This window comes from Pleurodeles waltl, chromosome 4_2 (genome assembly GCF_031143425.1).
Source record: "Pleurodeles waltl isolate 20211129_DDA chromosome 4_2, aPleWal1.hap1.20221129, whole genome shotgun sequence".
NCBI classification, from domain to species: domain Eukaryota; kingdom Metazoa; phylum Chordata; class Amphibia; order Caudata; family Salamandridae; genus Pleurodeles; species Pleurodeles waltl.
In genome coordinates, this window is record NC_090443.1 from 1014020595 (window position 1) to 1014036995 (window position 16401).

Here is a 16401-nt window from a genome sequence, read left to right on the forward strand (position 1 = left end):
AGTTTGCGTCATTTTTTAGCGTGGACACCTACCTTGCGTTAATGATATGCAAGGTAGGTGTTCCCGTCTAAAAAATGACTCCAAGGCATGTGCGCCTTATTTAAACTCCCGTGCAAAAATGACGCACGGGAGTTGGCAGGTAAAAAAAAATGACGTCCAGCCGCTTTTGCGTCATTTTTTAACGCCTGGTCAGGGCAGGTGTTAAGGGACCTGTGGGCTCGGAAGGAGCCCAGAGGTGCCCTCCCATGCCCCCAGGGACACCCCCTGCCACCCTTGCCCACCCCAGGAGGACGCCCAAGGATGGAGGGACCCATCCCAGGGAACTTAAGGTAAGTTCAGGTAAGTATTTTATTTTTTATTTTTTTGTGGCATAGGGGGGCCTGATTTGTGCCCCCCTACATGCCACTATGCCCAATGGCCATGCCCAGGGGACATAAGTCCCCTGGGCATGGCCATTGGGCAAGGGGGCATGACTCCTGTCTGTGCTAAGACAGGAGTCATTTCAATGGGGGTTGGGAGTCAAAACAAATGGCGCAAATCGGGTTGAGGCCAATATTTTGCCTCAGACCTGACTTGCCCCATTTTTTGACGCCCAAGCTCCATTTTCCCCTACGCCGGCGCTGCCTGGTGTGGGTCATTTTTTTTGACGCACACCAGTCAGCTGCGCCGGCTAACGTCATTCCATAAATAAGGCGCCCGCATGGCGCTTTGGAATGGCGTTAGCCGGCGTTAAAATTTTTGACGCACAACTGCGTTGGCGCAGTTGTGCGTCAAAAAGTATAAATATGGCCCTTGGTTTTGTATAGGCCATTATCGCTATTATCGGTTTGGACCCTAGTTTAGCACAAAATCTAAAAACTCCTTCTATTGATCTTGTTAGGTTTGTACTAACATGATTCCTGTGGTTGGTCCATGATTCTGAGTCCAAGAACTGAATGCCCAAGTTTTGGAGCATTGAGATTCTCGCTTTTGTGAGAGCTGAATTACCCACTAATGATTTTCATTTATTATGGCTCAAGAATTTGCATGGAAATAATGTGCGACTTGGAAAATGTGCCCACTTGAGTGGTCACCATAAAATATGTAAATGTTTTTAGTGAATGCATATTATTATTAATATTCATAGTGCATAGGTAGAGAAAAAGGTACTCGTGTATCACATTAACAGATTTATGTTATGTAATTGATTTGTTAACTGTAGGCCACAAGTTGGCGAGATTTGGGCTGAGTCTGCGAGGCCTAATGTTAATCTGCAATGTTTAAAAATATGGTGGTAAATGGATGACCAAAAAATTACTAACAGCATTGTTCACACTGTGCTGACCAAATGACTCGCGGATGTTTTTTACTTTCTCATGGGAATCGCGTGTAGAATTTGGTTGTACTAGAAAAGATACAAATGTTAACTTGAAATGTGAGACAGCGATGTTCCCAGGATTCAACAATGGACGCACTGACTAGAGTACGGATTGCAACAAAGAAGATACCTGACGAGCCTGCCGATGGGAACCGAAGAAGAGGAGCCAATCATCAACATGTGAAAGGCTGTTTAGCTATATTTTAGATATAGATGTTAATTTCCATTGGACTAACTGTAAACGTAGGAGTCTCTGACCAATGGCGTTGTAAGAAGATACTTTTTGTGAGTTTAATTTACCCTGATCGAGTTCAGACGAGTCAGTACCCTTCCCTGACGCCTTTGAGTTCTTATCTCGGTTCCTTCGAGTCCCATCCTTCCCACTCCTGTTAGAGTCCTTTTGTGGAGCACTGCATGTTCCATGTATTTCTTCTGGTTCCAAAATGTTGATTCCTTAGTTTGATGCCTGTAAATTGGTTCAGCTAACTTAGACCTCCATTGTGGCTGAGCCATTCCTTTCACTGTCCCAGTGTCTAGGCAGATGTCAAACTGACGAAGAGAATCACAGCTTTCCGATCCATTTGAGGAGAGGTATAACAAAACATTATCTTTGTTGTAGGTTTTTGTTCTTTGCTTTCTAGGTACCAACCACTATTTTGATAGAGCCATAGTCAGATGTTTTTCAAATTAACTTTGATAAAATTGTTTTTGCATGAAGTTGAAACATACTATTCTAATTAGAGGGTTAGTGAGAAATCCAAATGCTGATGAATGTTACTAATTGAGAATTTATATTGTTCACCTGCTGAGACCAGATGTATGTCATTTCTACTGTGCAGTTATTGTTACTATTGATTTGTACCGTAACTCTTGTAGACTTAACTATTAATGCTTTAGAGACATTGAGATTCTTTAGAAGATTTGGTCAGCCTGTGTCATTCATTTATGTTTATCAATTGGTTTTGAGACTAATATACGTATTGTTAGCATTGTTAATATAGGGAAATAAACTTTCTAACTTTACCACAAGCTGTGGTTATTCATGGCCAAATGGGTGATGGTGAGTGAAGATTACTGACCCAAGTCTTTGATAATAGAATGATGTTGAGTATATTGTGATGATGTTGACTTTATCATGCATAGTGTTTTGACTTATAGTGGTGGGATTCCTCTAAGTGTAGTCAAAAGCTCCATCGAACATCTAATGCATCCCCTTATCAACTAATTATAAAAGACCCAATAAGGCCAAACGCGCTCCCACTATATGCACTCCATGTATGTAGTCTAGATGTGTCTTAGGCCTTCCTTTCTCACAAACCATTAAAAAATGTTCTTCATGTTAGCCCTTAGGTCTCTGTCCTCCATATATGTAATGAAAGTGTCAATAAACTTTTGTAATTTATTTGCTGTTTGAGAAAGTAAAACAGCATCATCTGTATATAATAAGACAGGAACCTTCCGGGACCAGACTTTAGGACGATCAGAAGTAAGTGCCTAAAGTTCTGCATCCACCCCATTGACATAAAGAGAGAAGAGGAAGGATGCCAATCTGGAACCCTTCATTCCACCCCTCTTCATCCCAAAAGTGGAGTGCACTCCCATTTTGGGCCATAGCGTACCCTGGGTTGTAACAAGAAACCTAAACCAACATGGTCTTGGTAAAATGCAAACTTGTTTTTTGGGACACTTTCAGATTAAAAAGGTGATTAATTCTGTGGCAGTTCAGATCCAGCTAACCATAGATGTTCACCCTATATTCCATGTTTCTCATCTCAAACCATATCATTTTCAACATCAAACTATTCATCCTCAACTACCTGTAACCATGGAGGATCATTTAGAATTTGAGATCCATAGGATTTTAGATTCACAATGTGTCAAAGGTACATTGTTTTATATAAGTGAATGTAAAATAACTGGTTCAAGGAGACATTAATGGGAACCAGCTTGTAACAGTAATCCCCCTGGCCTGTTTAACTCGTTTCATGCATGCCACCCTGACAAGTCACGCCTGATGAGTCGTTCTTTGTGGGGGGAAACTGTCACGACTCAATCTTGTGCTCTATGTGCGGTGGGTATTACTCAATGGCCTTATGTCATTCCTTCCCTTGTGGTGCCTTTCTGCCTGGGCTACTCCGTGACTTCCCATTCCCCGAAGGCCTGAACTATTGGCCCTTCAGTTCCGTTGCTATGCAAGTTTCATCTAGTTTGCACCTGCAGATATCACATTTCTATTTAGGATAGTCATGTTTCCACTCTGTGAACCACTGGGTTGTACTATCATGCACTTTGGTTCCATTGTACTTGTTGTCAATTACCATTTGCACCTGCTGCCTGTTAAGGCATATCTGTATGTATGTTATATGTAACTTTCTCCAGGTTTCTTTGGAAGCCTCTACGCGAGACACATGCCCTTCTGAAACACTTTTGGCTTCCTATATAAGGAGCCGCTCTGAACTTGCTTCGGTACTTGGGCTTGTTCCTGTATCTGGACCTGTGCCAGCACCAGTCAAGTCCTGCGCAACCAGCTTCCCTGCACTCACCTCTTGAGTTGTCCATATCTTCCAGTGTTCCTGTTCAGCGCAAGCTTCATCCCTGCACTCATCTTTTGAGTCACCCAGACCTTTATCGTTTCAGTCATGTGCAACATCGTCCCCGCACTCATCTTTCAAATCATCCAGAAACATTTCAACGCTCTAGTCTTTCAAGTACCTTCCAGTAACTCTGAGAGCCTGATTTCTGCAACGCCTCCAGTGTCTCCCTCCATGAGCTACGATTCCACCTCTTCTTGAACTTCTTACTCTTCTATCTGCCTGCCGCCTTCGAATTGCAGTAAAGTGCTAATCCAGGCTAAGTACTAGCCCCAGGTTAGTGTGCACTAACCCTTAGTAGTATTTGCAAGCCTGTCACTTATCCCCTTGTTTATCCTGACTCTGGACCCTCTCTCCAAGTCTTGGCTTCTGAACTTTGTTGCTCATGGACTAGAGACTTCCTCCTGAACCAAACTTATACCTCCAACTTATGTACTGAGTGTAACCATGTTTTCTAGCATAGCTTGGGAGTGCAGGCAAATCCAGTCTTGTACCGAGTGCAACCGTGTTTTGTAGCATATTGTCAATATATACTAGGGCACACCAATGTAGTCCAAAAGTATTCATCCAAGTGGAGAGGTGAATTCAAAGTCAAAAAAAACACGTTAATGTGGTTGATAGAAGTTTATTCCTGTTAAACAATGGTACATCCAAAAACAGCCATTCCTGTTAGACAATGGTACATCCAAAAACAGCTGACACGTGTTTTGTCATATTGACTTTCTCAAGGCTGCAGATCAAATAGACAAAAAAGAGGATGAGAGTGAGAACATTGTAGATGGTAACAGGGAATTCTCATCATATAGTGTGGGTGATAGAAAGAGAGTAAAAAACTGAGAAAAACTTTTGCGGTGATCAAGCCGTCTAGTAGACCGATTAATATATCTATGAAGAGTGGTTAACGGTGGGCGGCTTAGGTGTATGGTGGAGACCAGGAAGAAGGAAAAAGTCATAGAAGACACCGATATAGTGCTATGAAATCATTGTGTGTACATAAATTAGAAACCTTTTGTGTGGTTGTAGTGCCATCACGGTGCCAGTGAAAAAATTCAAATACTATTGGAAATGTGTAACATACCTAAAAATATATTGTTGGGTGATAATGTCCAGGGGAATTGGACAGTAAGTATGTTCCCAGGTGTAATAAGATGATGTATTTAAGACATCTTGAGCAAATGATTAACAATAATCATATGCTCAAGACCTCTTAAATACATTTTTAGGTATGTTACACATTTCCAATAGTATTTGAATTTTTTCACTTGCACCGTGATGGCACCACAACCACAAAAAAGGTTTCTAATTTATGTACACACAATAATTTCATTTCCTTGGCCATCCAATCGGCATTTGGACAGCCATGGTGGTTGGGTGTCATCCTTGGCCATCCAATCGGCATTTGGACAGCCATGGTGGTTGGGTGTCACACCAGGCTGGCACCCTCGTTATTCGTTTTAGCAAAAAACAAGAATTTCTCTCGAACTGTATACATTATTTAAATTGGATGTGCAAACTTTATAGCATCAACCACCCTGCCTATTGTATTGTGTGTTTTGTAGCATATCTTGGGAGTGCCCTTGACTCCAATCTATGAAGACAGTGTAACCGTGTATCTAGGCTACCTTGGGAGTGTCTCTAACTCCAATCCGTTTTGGAAGTGTCAGTAAATCCAACCTTGAGCCAAGAAGTAACCTTGTTTCATGTATTGCCTTGTTTCCAAGTTTAGTCAATGTACAGAGTACCACCTTGGCAGTGTCAGTAGCTCCAACCTTGTGCCAAGAATAATCTTGTTTCAGTTGTATTCTCATTTCTGAGTTTATCCAATATATTGAGTACAACCTTGAGAGTGTTGGTAACTCCAACCTTCTGCCATGTATAGGCCCTCATTATGAACGTGGCGGTGTGGGCCGCCATGCCGGCGTTGGCAGGAAATCCCGCCAGCCGGCATGGCGGCCCACACTGCCACATATTGAAGCCATGGAGGGTCGCCAGGCAGAATGGCGGTGGACGGCATCATTATCCAACAGGGCAGCGCTGTTGCCCCTCGGATAGTGATCCCTTTGCCTCCAGCCTTTCGCTGGCGTAAGGGATGCACTGGGGCACCCCTGGGGGACCCTGCACTGCCCATGCAGTTGGCATGGGCAGTGCAGGGGCCCCTGTGCAGTGCCCCATCGCGCAGGTCGCTGCCCGATTTACGGGCAGTGATCTGCGCGATGGGTGCTGCTGCACCCACCGCACAGAGATATTGACGGCGGCTCCATGTGGAGCCGCCGGCAATGTCCCGGCCAGGCATTCCTCTGGGCCGGCAGGCAGAAACAATGTTTCCGGCCGCCGGCCCAGAAGAATGTTCATTATACGGCCGGTGAGGTTCCGGGGGAGCTGGCGGTCACTGGAAAGACCGCCAGCATGAACACGGCGGTGTGAACCGCCGTGTTCATAATGAGGGCCATAGTCTTGTTCAGAGTTTACCTAATTCTGAGTGTAATCTATATCTGAGCATAATCTGGTCCCTCACATACCTTGAGAGTTTGTGTAACTTGCAACCTTTGGGCCTTGAGCTACCCTGTTTCCTATTTCCTTGGGAGTCTTCCCAATTCTAATCTATGTACCAAATGCAATCTTGGGAGTGTCATTAACTCTAGCCTATGTTCTGAGTGCTGTTTCATAAACATCCACCTTCACCTAAAACAGAAGGTCCCAGAAGGGATGGTCCTGATAAGCAGAGAAGCACTGCCGCTGACCAGAATCAGTACCGCAAGTGTTCTTTTATTATTTTTTTGTCTCTTCCCCCCTTCTCCCTCTGGGAGTCGCTTCAAATTAGAAATACTTTCCATGAGCCCAGCTTCTTCTTGATTGGGAGTGGGGGTCCAGCATCTGCTCCACTGTTATGCCTGCAGTTGGACCCAGGTGAGTGTGTGACACCTTCCGCTCTCTTATATTTTCCTACGAACAAATTAAGATTTAATGCTTGCTCTATGGTTCCCATTCCCTTCCTGAAACCAAACTGGATGGGAGTCAGTATAGATTGTACTTCTGCCCGGAGCTTGAGCATCTCAAGAATAACTCTCCCTAATTGCGTGGTCGAAGAGTCAAGGAGGGATATAGGATGGTAACAGGATCCTAAGGGAGAGATAGGCCTTGCAGTAGTGAAAAACAAATTTAAGAGCATAGAACTACATGTCCAACTTTTTAAATACATTGCACCCTGCCCTCGTGGCTCTCCAGGGCCTACCTTAGGGTTGACTTATATGTATTAAAAGGAAAGGTTTGGGCATGATAAGAGGAATAACTTGCCATGTTGACAAGACAGCTTAAAACTGCACACAGAGGCTCTGCAACGGCAGGCCTGAGTCATGTTTAAAGGGCTACTGAAGTGGATGGCACAACCAGTACTGCATGCCCACCAGCAGCAATTAATTTACATGCCCTGGGCACATGTAGTGCAGTTTACTAGGGGCTTATCAGTAAATTAAATATGCACATTGTGGATAAGCTAATGCTACCATGTTTTAAGCAGAGACCACATGCACTTTAGTACTAGTTAGTAGTGCTCAAAGCCCTGAAGCCAGCAAAAACTAGGTCTGCTAAACAGGAGGTCAGAAGGCAAGAAAGTTAGGAGAAACCACACCAAGGATCACAGGTACCAGGCAGCAATGGGAAGGGTTACAGGAAGTGCTCCCTCTACATGGACGACATCTCAGTCTACTGTGCAGACGGGCACTCTGCGAAGAAGACGTGATTTGCATTTGGGAAGGCGTCATGAGTGAAGATCAACAGCGCCAAGTCAGAAACCCTGCTCTTCGGCCACTAGACCCCACCCAAGACCACCTGCCATTTCCCATCAAACCTTAGGAAGCTGACAATCGAAGTGAAGTCTTTTATCCTGCGGAACAAGACCTTGCTAAGAGTGGCCAGTGCAGCCCCGAAAGGCCAAAGCCATTGTGTGAATGATCTTCTAAGTCATTGGGAACTCTAAGATGAACAGAGTGAAAAGGAAGGTGCTGCATGCTCACGACATGGGTCCAGGGCTGCCGACCCACCAGTATTTTCCTTGCCTGGATAATATCTTATTGGTGAGACAAGTTAAACAAATTTTGAAAATGACCTAGTCTCCAGACCTCAACGCTACTGCACCTGGTGCAGCGTTGATGTATCCCCTCCCTTGTTGCAAACATAAAGGTGCAAAATGCAAGCAGATATTCCCATAGTTATGAGATAGTTTTTTATTTAACCATCATGTTTGCACTTCGTTAAATGTAACTTGTTTGCTAATGTGTGAATGTCACAAACTGTCATAGTGCAAAGTAATGTAACAAGCTGATCAAAAAGAAGTAAAACAAAATAGTAATCTCCCCGTCGGGGAATTGAACCCCGGTCTCCCGCGTGACAGGCGGGGATACTGACCACTATACTAACGAGGAAGTGATGGACCCAATGCCATCTTCGTATCTAGTTATTTTAATATGAATAGTTTGACGTGTGCTTCTTCCTATCTTGCAGAAGCAGGATTGCTCAGTCACTTTTACGATCCCTGCGAGATCACCGCACCAGCACCATTAATGTCCCAACCTTACAACCTTACATTGCGCCTGCACTATTTCGTTGCTCTGATACTGTGGCCCAGTCCAACATGGCCGCCCATTCCATTTCGATGCTAATATTGTGGCCCAGTCTAAAATGGCCATCCTTTCTGCACAGGTTTTACTGTCGCTCTCCCAAAGAATGGCCAAACGTGTCCGCCGTCGTCTGTAGGTTTTATGCCTCTCTGCCCCCATCCTATCATGGCTGCCTGTACTCTGTTGGTGCACCACAACTCTTACATTTTTTTAGTTTCTAAATAACAGGCAGGTGTTGTTGGGTAGCTGATGACATCCAGGCAGCCACCAAAATTAGGATTGCAGCGAATTATTCTAAAACTAGAAGGAAGGACAATTATCGAACGATGAACACCCGATTACAACGTGGCCGCCTAAAGTCCAAACAAGTTTATTTTTCCCAGCATGCCACAATAATTTGCATATCTCGCAGAGTTCTGTGTTGTGAATCATATTGACATTTCAGTTGGAGCCCAAAAAAAAGTTTTATGCGTGCTTACGAAGTTCCCTAATTCTGATAGGACGTGGTGTTTAAATTCCGAATTCGCACTCGCGCTACAAGACATAGGACTAACAGCCAGCCGATGGGTTCTACCAAGCACGCAAGTGTAAAAAGGGCTTCTGCCGTGAGTGGCACACAGGGGGCTGCGGGGTGACTTGGAGCTCCTTGTGCGGAATCGATATCAAGAGATTTCGGAAGCAAAATTTTTGGTACCGGGGTTGCTGATGACCGACTGTCCGTGCGCCCCAATTTAACAGTTCAATAGGAGATTTAAGAGAAGCATTAATGAGAAACAGGGTTAGTTAGGTTTTCAAATACAATAATTCTAAAATTGCTAGTTTAATTATTTGCTAATTGGGTCTGGAAGACGCTGTAAAGGGGGTGATTTCGGTATTGGCTCCGAGGCGGAGATTTACGGCTCCGGCTTCCTAAAGTGCAATATTTACATCCGAGTCGTGTGTTTACTTGTCCAGTTTTTAATTTGTGTCAAACTTTGGCCCTAGATTTCTAAGCCCTGTTAGGGCCGCAACGAGGCCGTTCAACAATTAAGAAAATCACCTAAAGGAGTTATTATTCTCCACCTTATCTTTGCATACTGCAAACCGTAATTATAAGAAAACTAATAAAATGTGTTCAAGAGCCTCCTTAATGTAGGTCAAAAGTGAATACAGACAGTTTTATATAATTTCCGTTTAAGTGTCAGCAGGGCCTTTGCACGATCATTGCATTGCGCCACTTTGTAAATCTGGCAAAGCGATTTTGGAATAGTTGGGCCACATTAGGGTAAACAAAAATTACGCTAATGTGGCGCAAGGAGGGGCTAGGGGCTCTTAAATCTGGGCCTATGTGTTTTGGTGCAAAGTCAGATCTAACCAGAGAAGGCTTCGCAGCAAAAAATAACACCTCTGAGTAGCAATAACAAGAAGAAATATTTTAATTCCTCCCAAAAAAACCACACATCACATGTGTGCTAAACTTCACAGCACGCATCAGGTGCGTGGGATTCTTCCAGGGTTGTCTAGGCATAGGAATTTGTACCATAACGTATCAATCCTAGGCTTGACTGCGCACATCGGCCTCTGCAAAACTTTGCATCATAAAGGCATCCTTTGAGAGCACCAGCGCAGGAGATGCCAACAGTGGATCAGTCTTAGTAGAAGTGGCTCTGAACTGTGTTTTACCCCTTGCTCAGCGCAGAAAATTTGGCTGTTGCACTGCATGAAAAATTTAGATTTTCCTAGTAAATTATGAAGGAAAGTCTTAATTTTATTAAAGACACAGAGGCGAGTATTATGCTTTCTTTTCCGGCCGGAATTTTAATAGCAGCAGTCAAGACAATACAGACAGCATTTGCAATGCAATGGGTCTCACATTTGCTCGAGTTACAGCTATTGGCGTTGTAAACTCCTAACCAGACTTTTCTTGCTACATAAACTGAAAATGAAAAGTAAAACAGTTTCACATAAGCGAGCTGACGGCCACCATGAGTGTGAAGGAGACACACAAAAGGAAACAGAAGTTCGCTTGCAGTCAAACGTATCGGCAAATGTGCAATTATTCATGTAACCGGCAAAAGTACAATAATCCATGTAAGAGGGTTGATGTCATGCAGAGCGCTTGACTACTGCCCCGCAAGATCACACTGAGTAGGAAATAAAAATAAAAAGTAGTCTAGAAGCCATGTGGAAAACACAGAGCCTCGTATGTTTTCAGTAGTTTACCGGTCCTCTCGAGGAGGTATAAACACCGAAGAAGGCATGACATATTGTAGTGCTTTGCTCTTATCTGGTTTCTAAGCACTAACATAACACAACAGAAATGCACTTCTGAGGTCAAAGAAGACTTTTATTGTTGTTAATTCTTCCCCAACCACAATATTTTATGTATGACGAATTAGTAGCTTTCAAGTCCGCGTTAATCAAACAAAATATATCAGTTTGCAATATACACAGCAGGTTATATTTATAAGATATTGAATGCAAAGCAAAACAAATACTTCACCGTGTGGGAACTATTTACAGCTACATCTTTCTAAGGTCTGCAAGCTGATGACCCCTGTCAGCCGCGAGAAAGAGTTTCATCTACCCACACGGGATGCTGGCAGCTGGCGCCAAGCTCCAGCACGAGGTCCGGCAGATTCGAATCTGCCGGACCTCGTGCTGGAGCTTGGCGCAGGCTGCCAGCAATCCCGTGTGGGTAGATGAATCTCTCTTTCTCGCGGCTGACAGGGGTCATCAGCTTGCAGACCTTAGAAAGATGAAGCTGTAGATAGTTCCCACACGGTGAAGTATTTGTTTTGCTTTGCATTCAATATCTTATAAATATAACCTGCTGTGTATATTGCAAACTGATATATTTTGTTTGATTAACGCGGACTTGAAAGCTACTAATTCATCATTCATTCATAAATATTGTGGTTGGGGAAGAATTAACAACAATAAAAGTCTTCTTTGACCTCACAAGTGCCTTTCTGTTGTGTTATGTTAGTGCTTAGAAACTAAATAAGAGGAAAGCACTACACATATGCATGCCTTTCACAAATTAAATCAAGCGAATTTTGAAAGGCAAGCCCATGAACCAACCAAACTGATGGACGTGACATGGGCGTGGTTAAAAGCCCACAGAGAGATTACAACAGGAGCCAGAGCGCTTGTGTGCTTGACCCTAAAAAACTACAAATCCTGTGAGGCAAGGATCCACAGCCAATAGGTTATAAAATGCAGTCCAAAGTAATGCACCAATTACAAACCTACAAGCCCTGTAATACTTAAGTTGACTGTGAACAGCCCTCTTTTCTTGTGCAAAGGATTAGTAAGTATAGAATATTTGCAAAATAGATTACATAATACAAAAAGCCATAATAATATAGAAAAGTTATTGGAAGAAGTGCACAACTCCTGGGAAGTTCCTACTGTAGTCCAATGCATCCGCAACCGATGTCTTGTGAAGATCTATAGGAGGTGAAGAAACCAGTTCATATCCCAGAAATGAAGAAGATTGTGTAGGAGCTGGAGACGCTGTTAGGGAGGGATAAAAACTTCAGGTTAAAGTAACTATGCTGAGGCGGGATAATACTTGCCTCTGTGTCTTTAATAAAATTAAGACTCTCCTTCATAAATTAATAGAAAAAGCTACATTTTATTTCAAGATTGGAGGCTCCTATTATGCTTGTTTAAAGTGAATTAATAACAGTTAAAGAAGCACGCTGTACAGGTTTTGCAATAAAACACTTTAAACACGTTGTAATTTGACCAGTCAGCTAATCTGAGAATGTCTTAGAGGCGGGAACCAGCCTAGAAGGCTTTTGAAGCCACAGCTCCCCTGTAAGAATGGGTGCCAAAGGAGGAGGTATCACTGTCCGCTAAAGACAATCCATTTGACCCAACGGGCGAGAGTAGGAGAGGAAACTGGTTTGTAGGGGTTTCTGAAGGAAATGACGAGTTGTGACTCTGAGAACGTTCTTAGATCGCATGTTTTCTGTTCATACACCTTTAAACATTGACCAACACATAATTTGGGATGGTCAGGAAAATAAGGATGGAGTACAGTTGATAAGTTAGTCTTTGTACATCTATGAACTGTGATTAAAACACCTGTTGGAGTGAACTGTCGAGATGAAATATCTAGAGCTCTAACATCTGAAATTCTTTTAATAGATATTAGGCACAATAACATAGTCAGCTTAGCTGATAAAATTTTTAGAGAAAGAAGTGCATTATCAGGCCAAGATATAAACAGATTCAGTACCACATTAATATCACACAGAGAACTGTATTTAGGTAGAGAAGGATTACAACATTTTACTCCCTTCAACAGATGGCAGACAATCCGGTGTCCTCCCACCAGTTTTCAGTTAATGTATAGATGATTGGTTGATATGGCTGATCTATATCAGTTGATTGCGCGGTAAGTTTTACCTTTGCTAGCTTCTCCTGCTAGAAAATTGACAATTAAAGTTACATCCGCTGAAAGGTGATCAATGTCTTTTCCCATGCTCCACCCGACCCATAAAGACCAAGCTGATTGGTAAGCTTTTGTAGTTGCTGGGGCCCAGGAGTGTTCGATATAGTTTGAAGCTTCTGCCGAAATAAGCGGGACTGGATGCAAATTTTCAAATTTTTCCAAGCCAAGAGGGTAAGAAGATTCTCTAATATGAAGTTGTGGTGGAGGCCTACATGGTCTGATAGAAGGTTCAGAAATTAAGGAAGAAGAATCGGGAAGTCTATGGTCAGCTCTAGAAGAGTAGGGAACCACACTTGAGATTGCCAAAAGTGGGCTATGACTCCTAAAACTGCTTGTTGACGTCTTACTTGTGCTAGCAACCTGTTGATCATAATGAATGGTGGAAATGTGTAATTGAGAGAAGTTGCACAGTCCTGTAAAAAGGCATCGGAGGCTAACGCCATGGGACCTGGGCACCACCTGCAAAATTGGGGAAGTTGGGAGTTGAGGCCAGAAGCAAAGAGATCTATCTGGAATGGACCCCATTTTTTTAAGGGACTCAAATACCTCAGAATGAAGCTTCCAATTGCTAGAATCTTGAAGATGGCGAGAATGCCAGTCTGCTACAGAGTTTAGACTGCCTGATAAATATTCTGCGTGTGAAGAAATTCTGTTTTGGAGACAAACTCCCAAAACCCTTTAGCTAGTTTTGCTAAGGGTTTGGAGGTTGTGCCTCCCGAGCGATTGATATAGAGTACTGCTGAGACGTTGTCCATTCTGAGAAGACTAGAACAACAAACCCTGTTTTTTGCTAGTCTTCTGATTGCAAAGGAGCCTGCAAGCATCTCTAAACAATTGATGTGCAATTTGGACTCCTCTTGTGACCATGTACCTCCAGTTGAGATTAGTCCACATCTGGAGTCCCAACCATAGCGGCTTACATCTGATTCTAATACAAGACCAGGGGCTGACGCAAAGAAGGTCTTGCCTTTCTAGGCGTCTAAATGATCCATCCACCATTGCAATTCTATGCAAGATTCTTGATACGGAGAGAATAAGCAAGGCCTTTCTGTAGATGTCGGATTTTTTATCTTTGAAGGGCCCGATAATGTAGTGGACCTAGAAATATGGCTTGCATTTAAGAAGACAACAGACCTAGTACCCTTGCTAGGGATCTGAGAGAAATCTGAGAACTGTGCAACATTTGGAGAATCTCAGATTTTATAGACAACTTTTTGCGGAGAAAAGATGTAAAGTAGCTGAAACCGAGTTTATGAGAAAACCTAAAAACTCTATCTGCTGAGCCAGAATCAGGAGGGGTTTTTCTTGGTTGATTAAAAAAATGAGATCTGACAGTGTCGTAGTTTGGACTCTTGCTCTGGGCAAGACTGCTGGTTTAAGGATGACAGCACTTATGTTTGTAGGTGACTATGCCTATCCTACAACAAATTGCAACTGTAGTCCCAACCCTTCCGGCTCACTAGCAGTACCTCACCAACAACTCAAACAGTTAAAGGTGATTTGCGGCAGCCTTTACGCATGGACTCAGAAGTATGACATCTCAGGGAGTGTTGTGGTTAACCGGAGATTACCTCTTTCTCACAGATATATTATGTCTCAACCAAACACAGGCAATAACGAAGATGCAGTAATGTTTCAATAGTTTTTATTTAATACAATGCAGTAAATTGTATTGGCTGCAATGATTAAGATAATGTCAGTACAAGAGAGAGAATTGTAAAGACGAGGGTCATGATTAGCATAGAAAGACATAAAGTGTATCATATGTCCGTGTACCCTATCATAATAGGCCTAACCTTCTACTTAGAGGAGAGCTGGGTATGTTAAACCTAATCTGCTAATGCCATGTCCTGGGAAGGAGCCCCCAACCCTGGTTTCCCTGAATGAGGTCTCAAGCTCAGACTTCGGAAGAACAAGAAGTCCGGGTCAGCGTCAAGGTGACGTGCAGCATCGATAGCAGCGATGGTATCTGGTCGGAATCCCTCTGATTATCTGTCTAAAGTGTGATGTATTTATACAGATCTACTTGGACCCCTGACATAGGTTATTCCAAAACAATAGATAATGCTGCATGCTTGGGATGGTAATTTCTAATGTGGGCACCTACAGTTTGTTTGTCTTTATTGTATGAGTTGACGCCGTAGCGCAGTGACAGTGATAACATAACTCTAAACAAAAAGGCCTAACTATAAACAAGGCAGCCATCATAGAAGAATTAATTAAATAAATGGTCTAAGACAGAGCAAGCTAAGTAGGTTAAAAGTCACTAGGTGACGGGGGCACGAGTCTGCAAGCCAAAGGCTAACCTAAAACCCGTTATCCCATTAAAACAAACTAGGATTCACTACACCCTCCCCATAGCCGTAACAAGTATGATGCCAGTACTGGCTGCCATCGAAGGTGAGGTAATCCAAAAGCTAAAAAGGCTGCTCTGAACTAAAAGCGAAGCAAAAAAACCAAAGTTAAAAACATAGTTAAAATTAAACATTAAAAACATACTAAAGAGACTTAAAGTCAACCATGACCAGCACACCGGGCCAAAGTAAATCATTGTGGCGTGGAACTATAGTCATGATCTTGAAGACTAGCTCCGAAGTCACCTTGCAAAAAGTCATCAAAAAATTAGGCTAAATTGTCTGATGTGAGATCGGTCACTTGGGTGGATGGATTCACGGAGCGAAAGTGCGCAATAGTCTCATGAGCGGGTCCGCCTGCGTCAGTGCCATTGTCCGTAGATGGTAGAACGAACTCTGAGTGTTCATAAGTGGCCTCGTAGATCAGCCTTAGTCTCATGGGGCACGACCGTGTATGAACCCTCATCGGGGACATCAGCAGTTCTGGGTCCACAGGAGATACTGGCAGGACGTCAAGACACCCAGTTGTCAAATGTTCAAAGAAGCACCATACGCCGTGAAAGACCGGGTGCACGCACCAGAGGAGTGGTCAAAATGACAATGACCAATTCCACTCTAGTTCCTCCAGCAAGGAAGCATCGAAGATCTGAACCATGCGTTCACGGCACAGTTGTGCTGGTGGCATTGGCTCCATCGCTCCATGTAGCTGTAAAGAGACAGTCACTGCGAATCAGAAAAAACAGCAGTAGTATTCCGCCAAATAATTCCAAAGAGTGAATGGATGGCCGATGGGATGACTCCGAAGATAGCCTGGAAGACGGACACAAATCCAGACCCGAGAGCCTTAAAGAAGTGGACAATCCCAGTAGTGCTCGAGGCATTGAATATTCTGGATACCAGCTCACCAAAGTGCTTGGGGAAGTTGGTATTTAATAGGGATTGTATCTCTGCTGATGATCTCGCAATCTGTAGCGCATACGTCTCTCTAGTGGATGTCAACGCGACCTGTTTCTGAAACAGTAGCGCCTTTAGTCTACTC

General features: G+C 43.3%; 2 non-coding genes across 2 annotated transcripts; one reads left to right on the top strand and one right to left on the bottom strand.

Moving 5' to 3' along the window:
- Nucleotides 1–8297: 8297 nt before the first annotated feature.
- Nucleotides 8298–8369, bottom strand: TRNAD-GUC (transfer RNA aspartic acid (anticodon GUC)). Its single transcript has one exon. It is a non-coding gene; the product is annotated as a tRNA-Asp (tRNA).
- A 784-nt stretch (nucleotides 8370–9153) lies between these two features.
- On the top strand, nucleotides 9154–9293 carry LOC138294413 (U11 spliceosomal RNA). The gene has a single exon (XR_011203421.1). It is a non-coding gene; the product is annotated as a U11 spliceosomal RNA (small nuclear RNA).
- Nucleotides 9294–16401: the final 7108 nt, after the last annotated feature.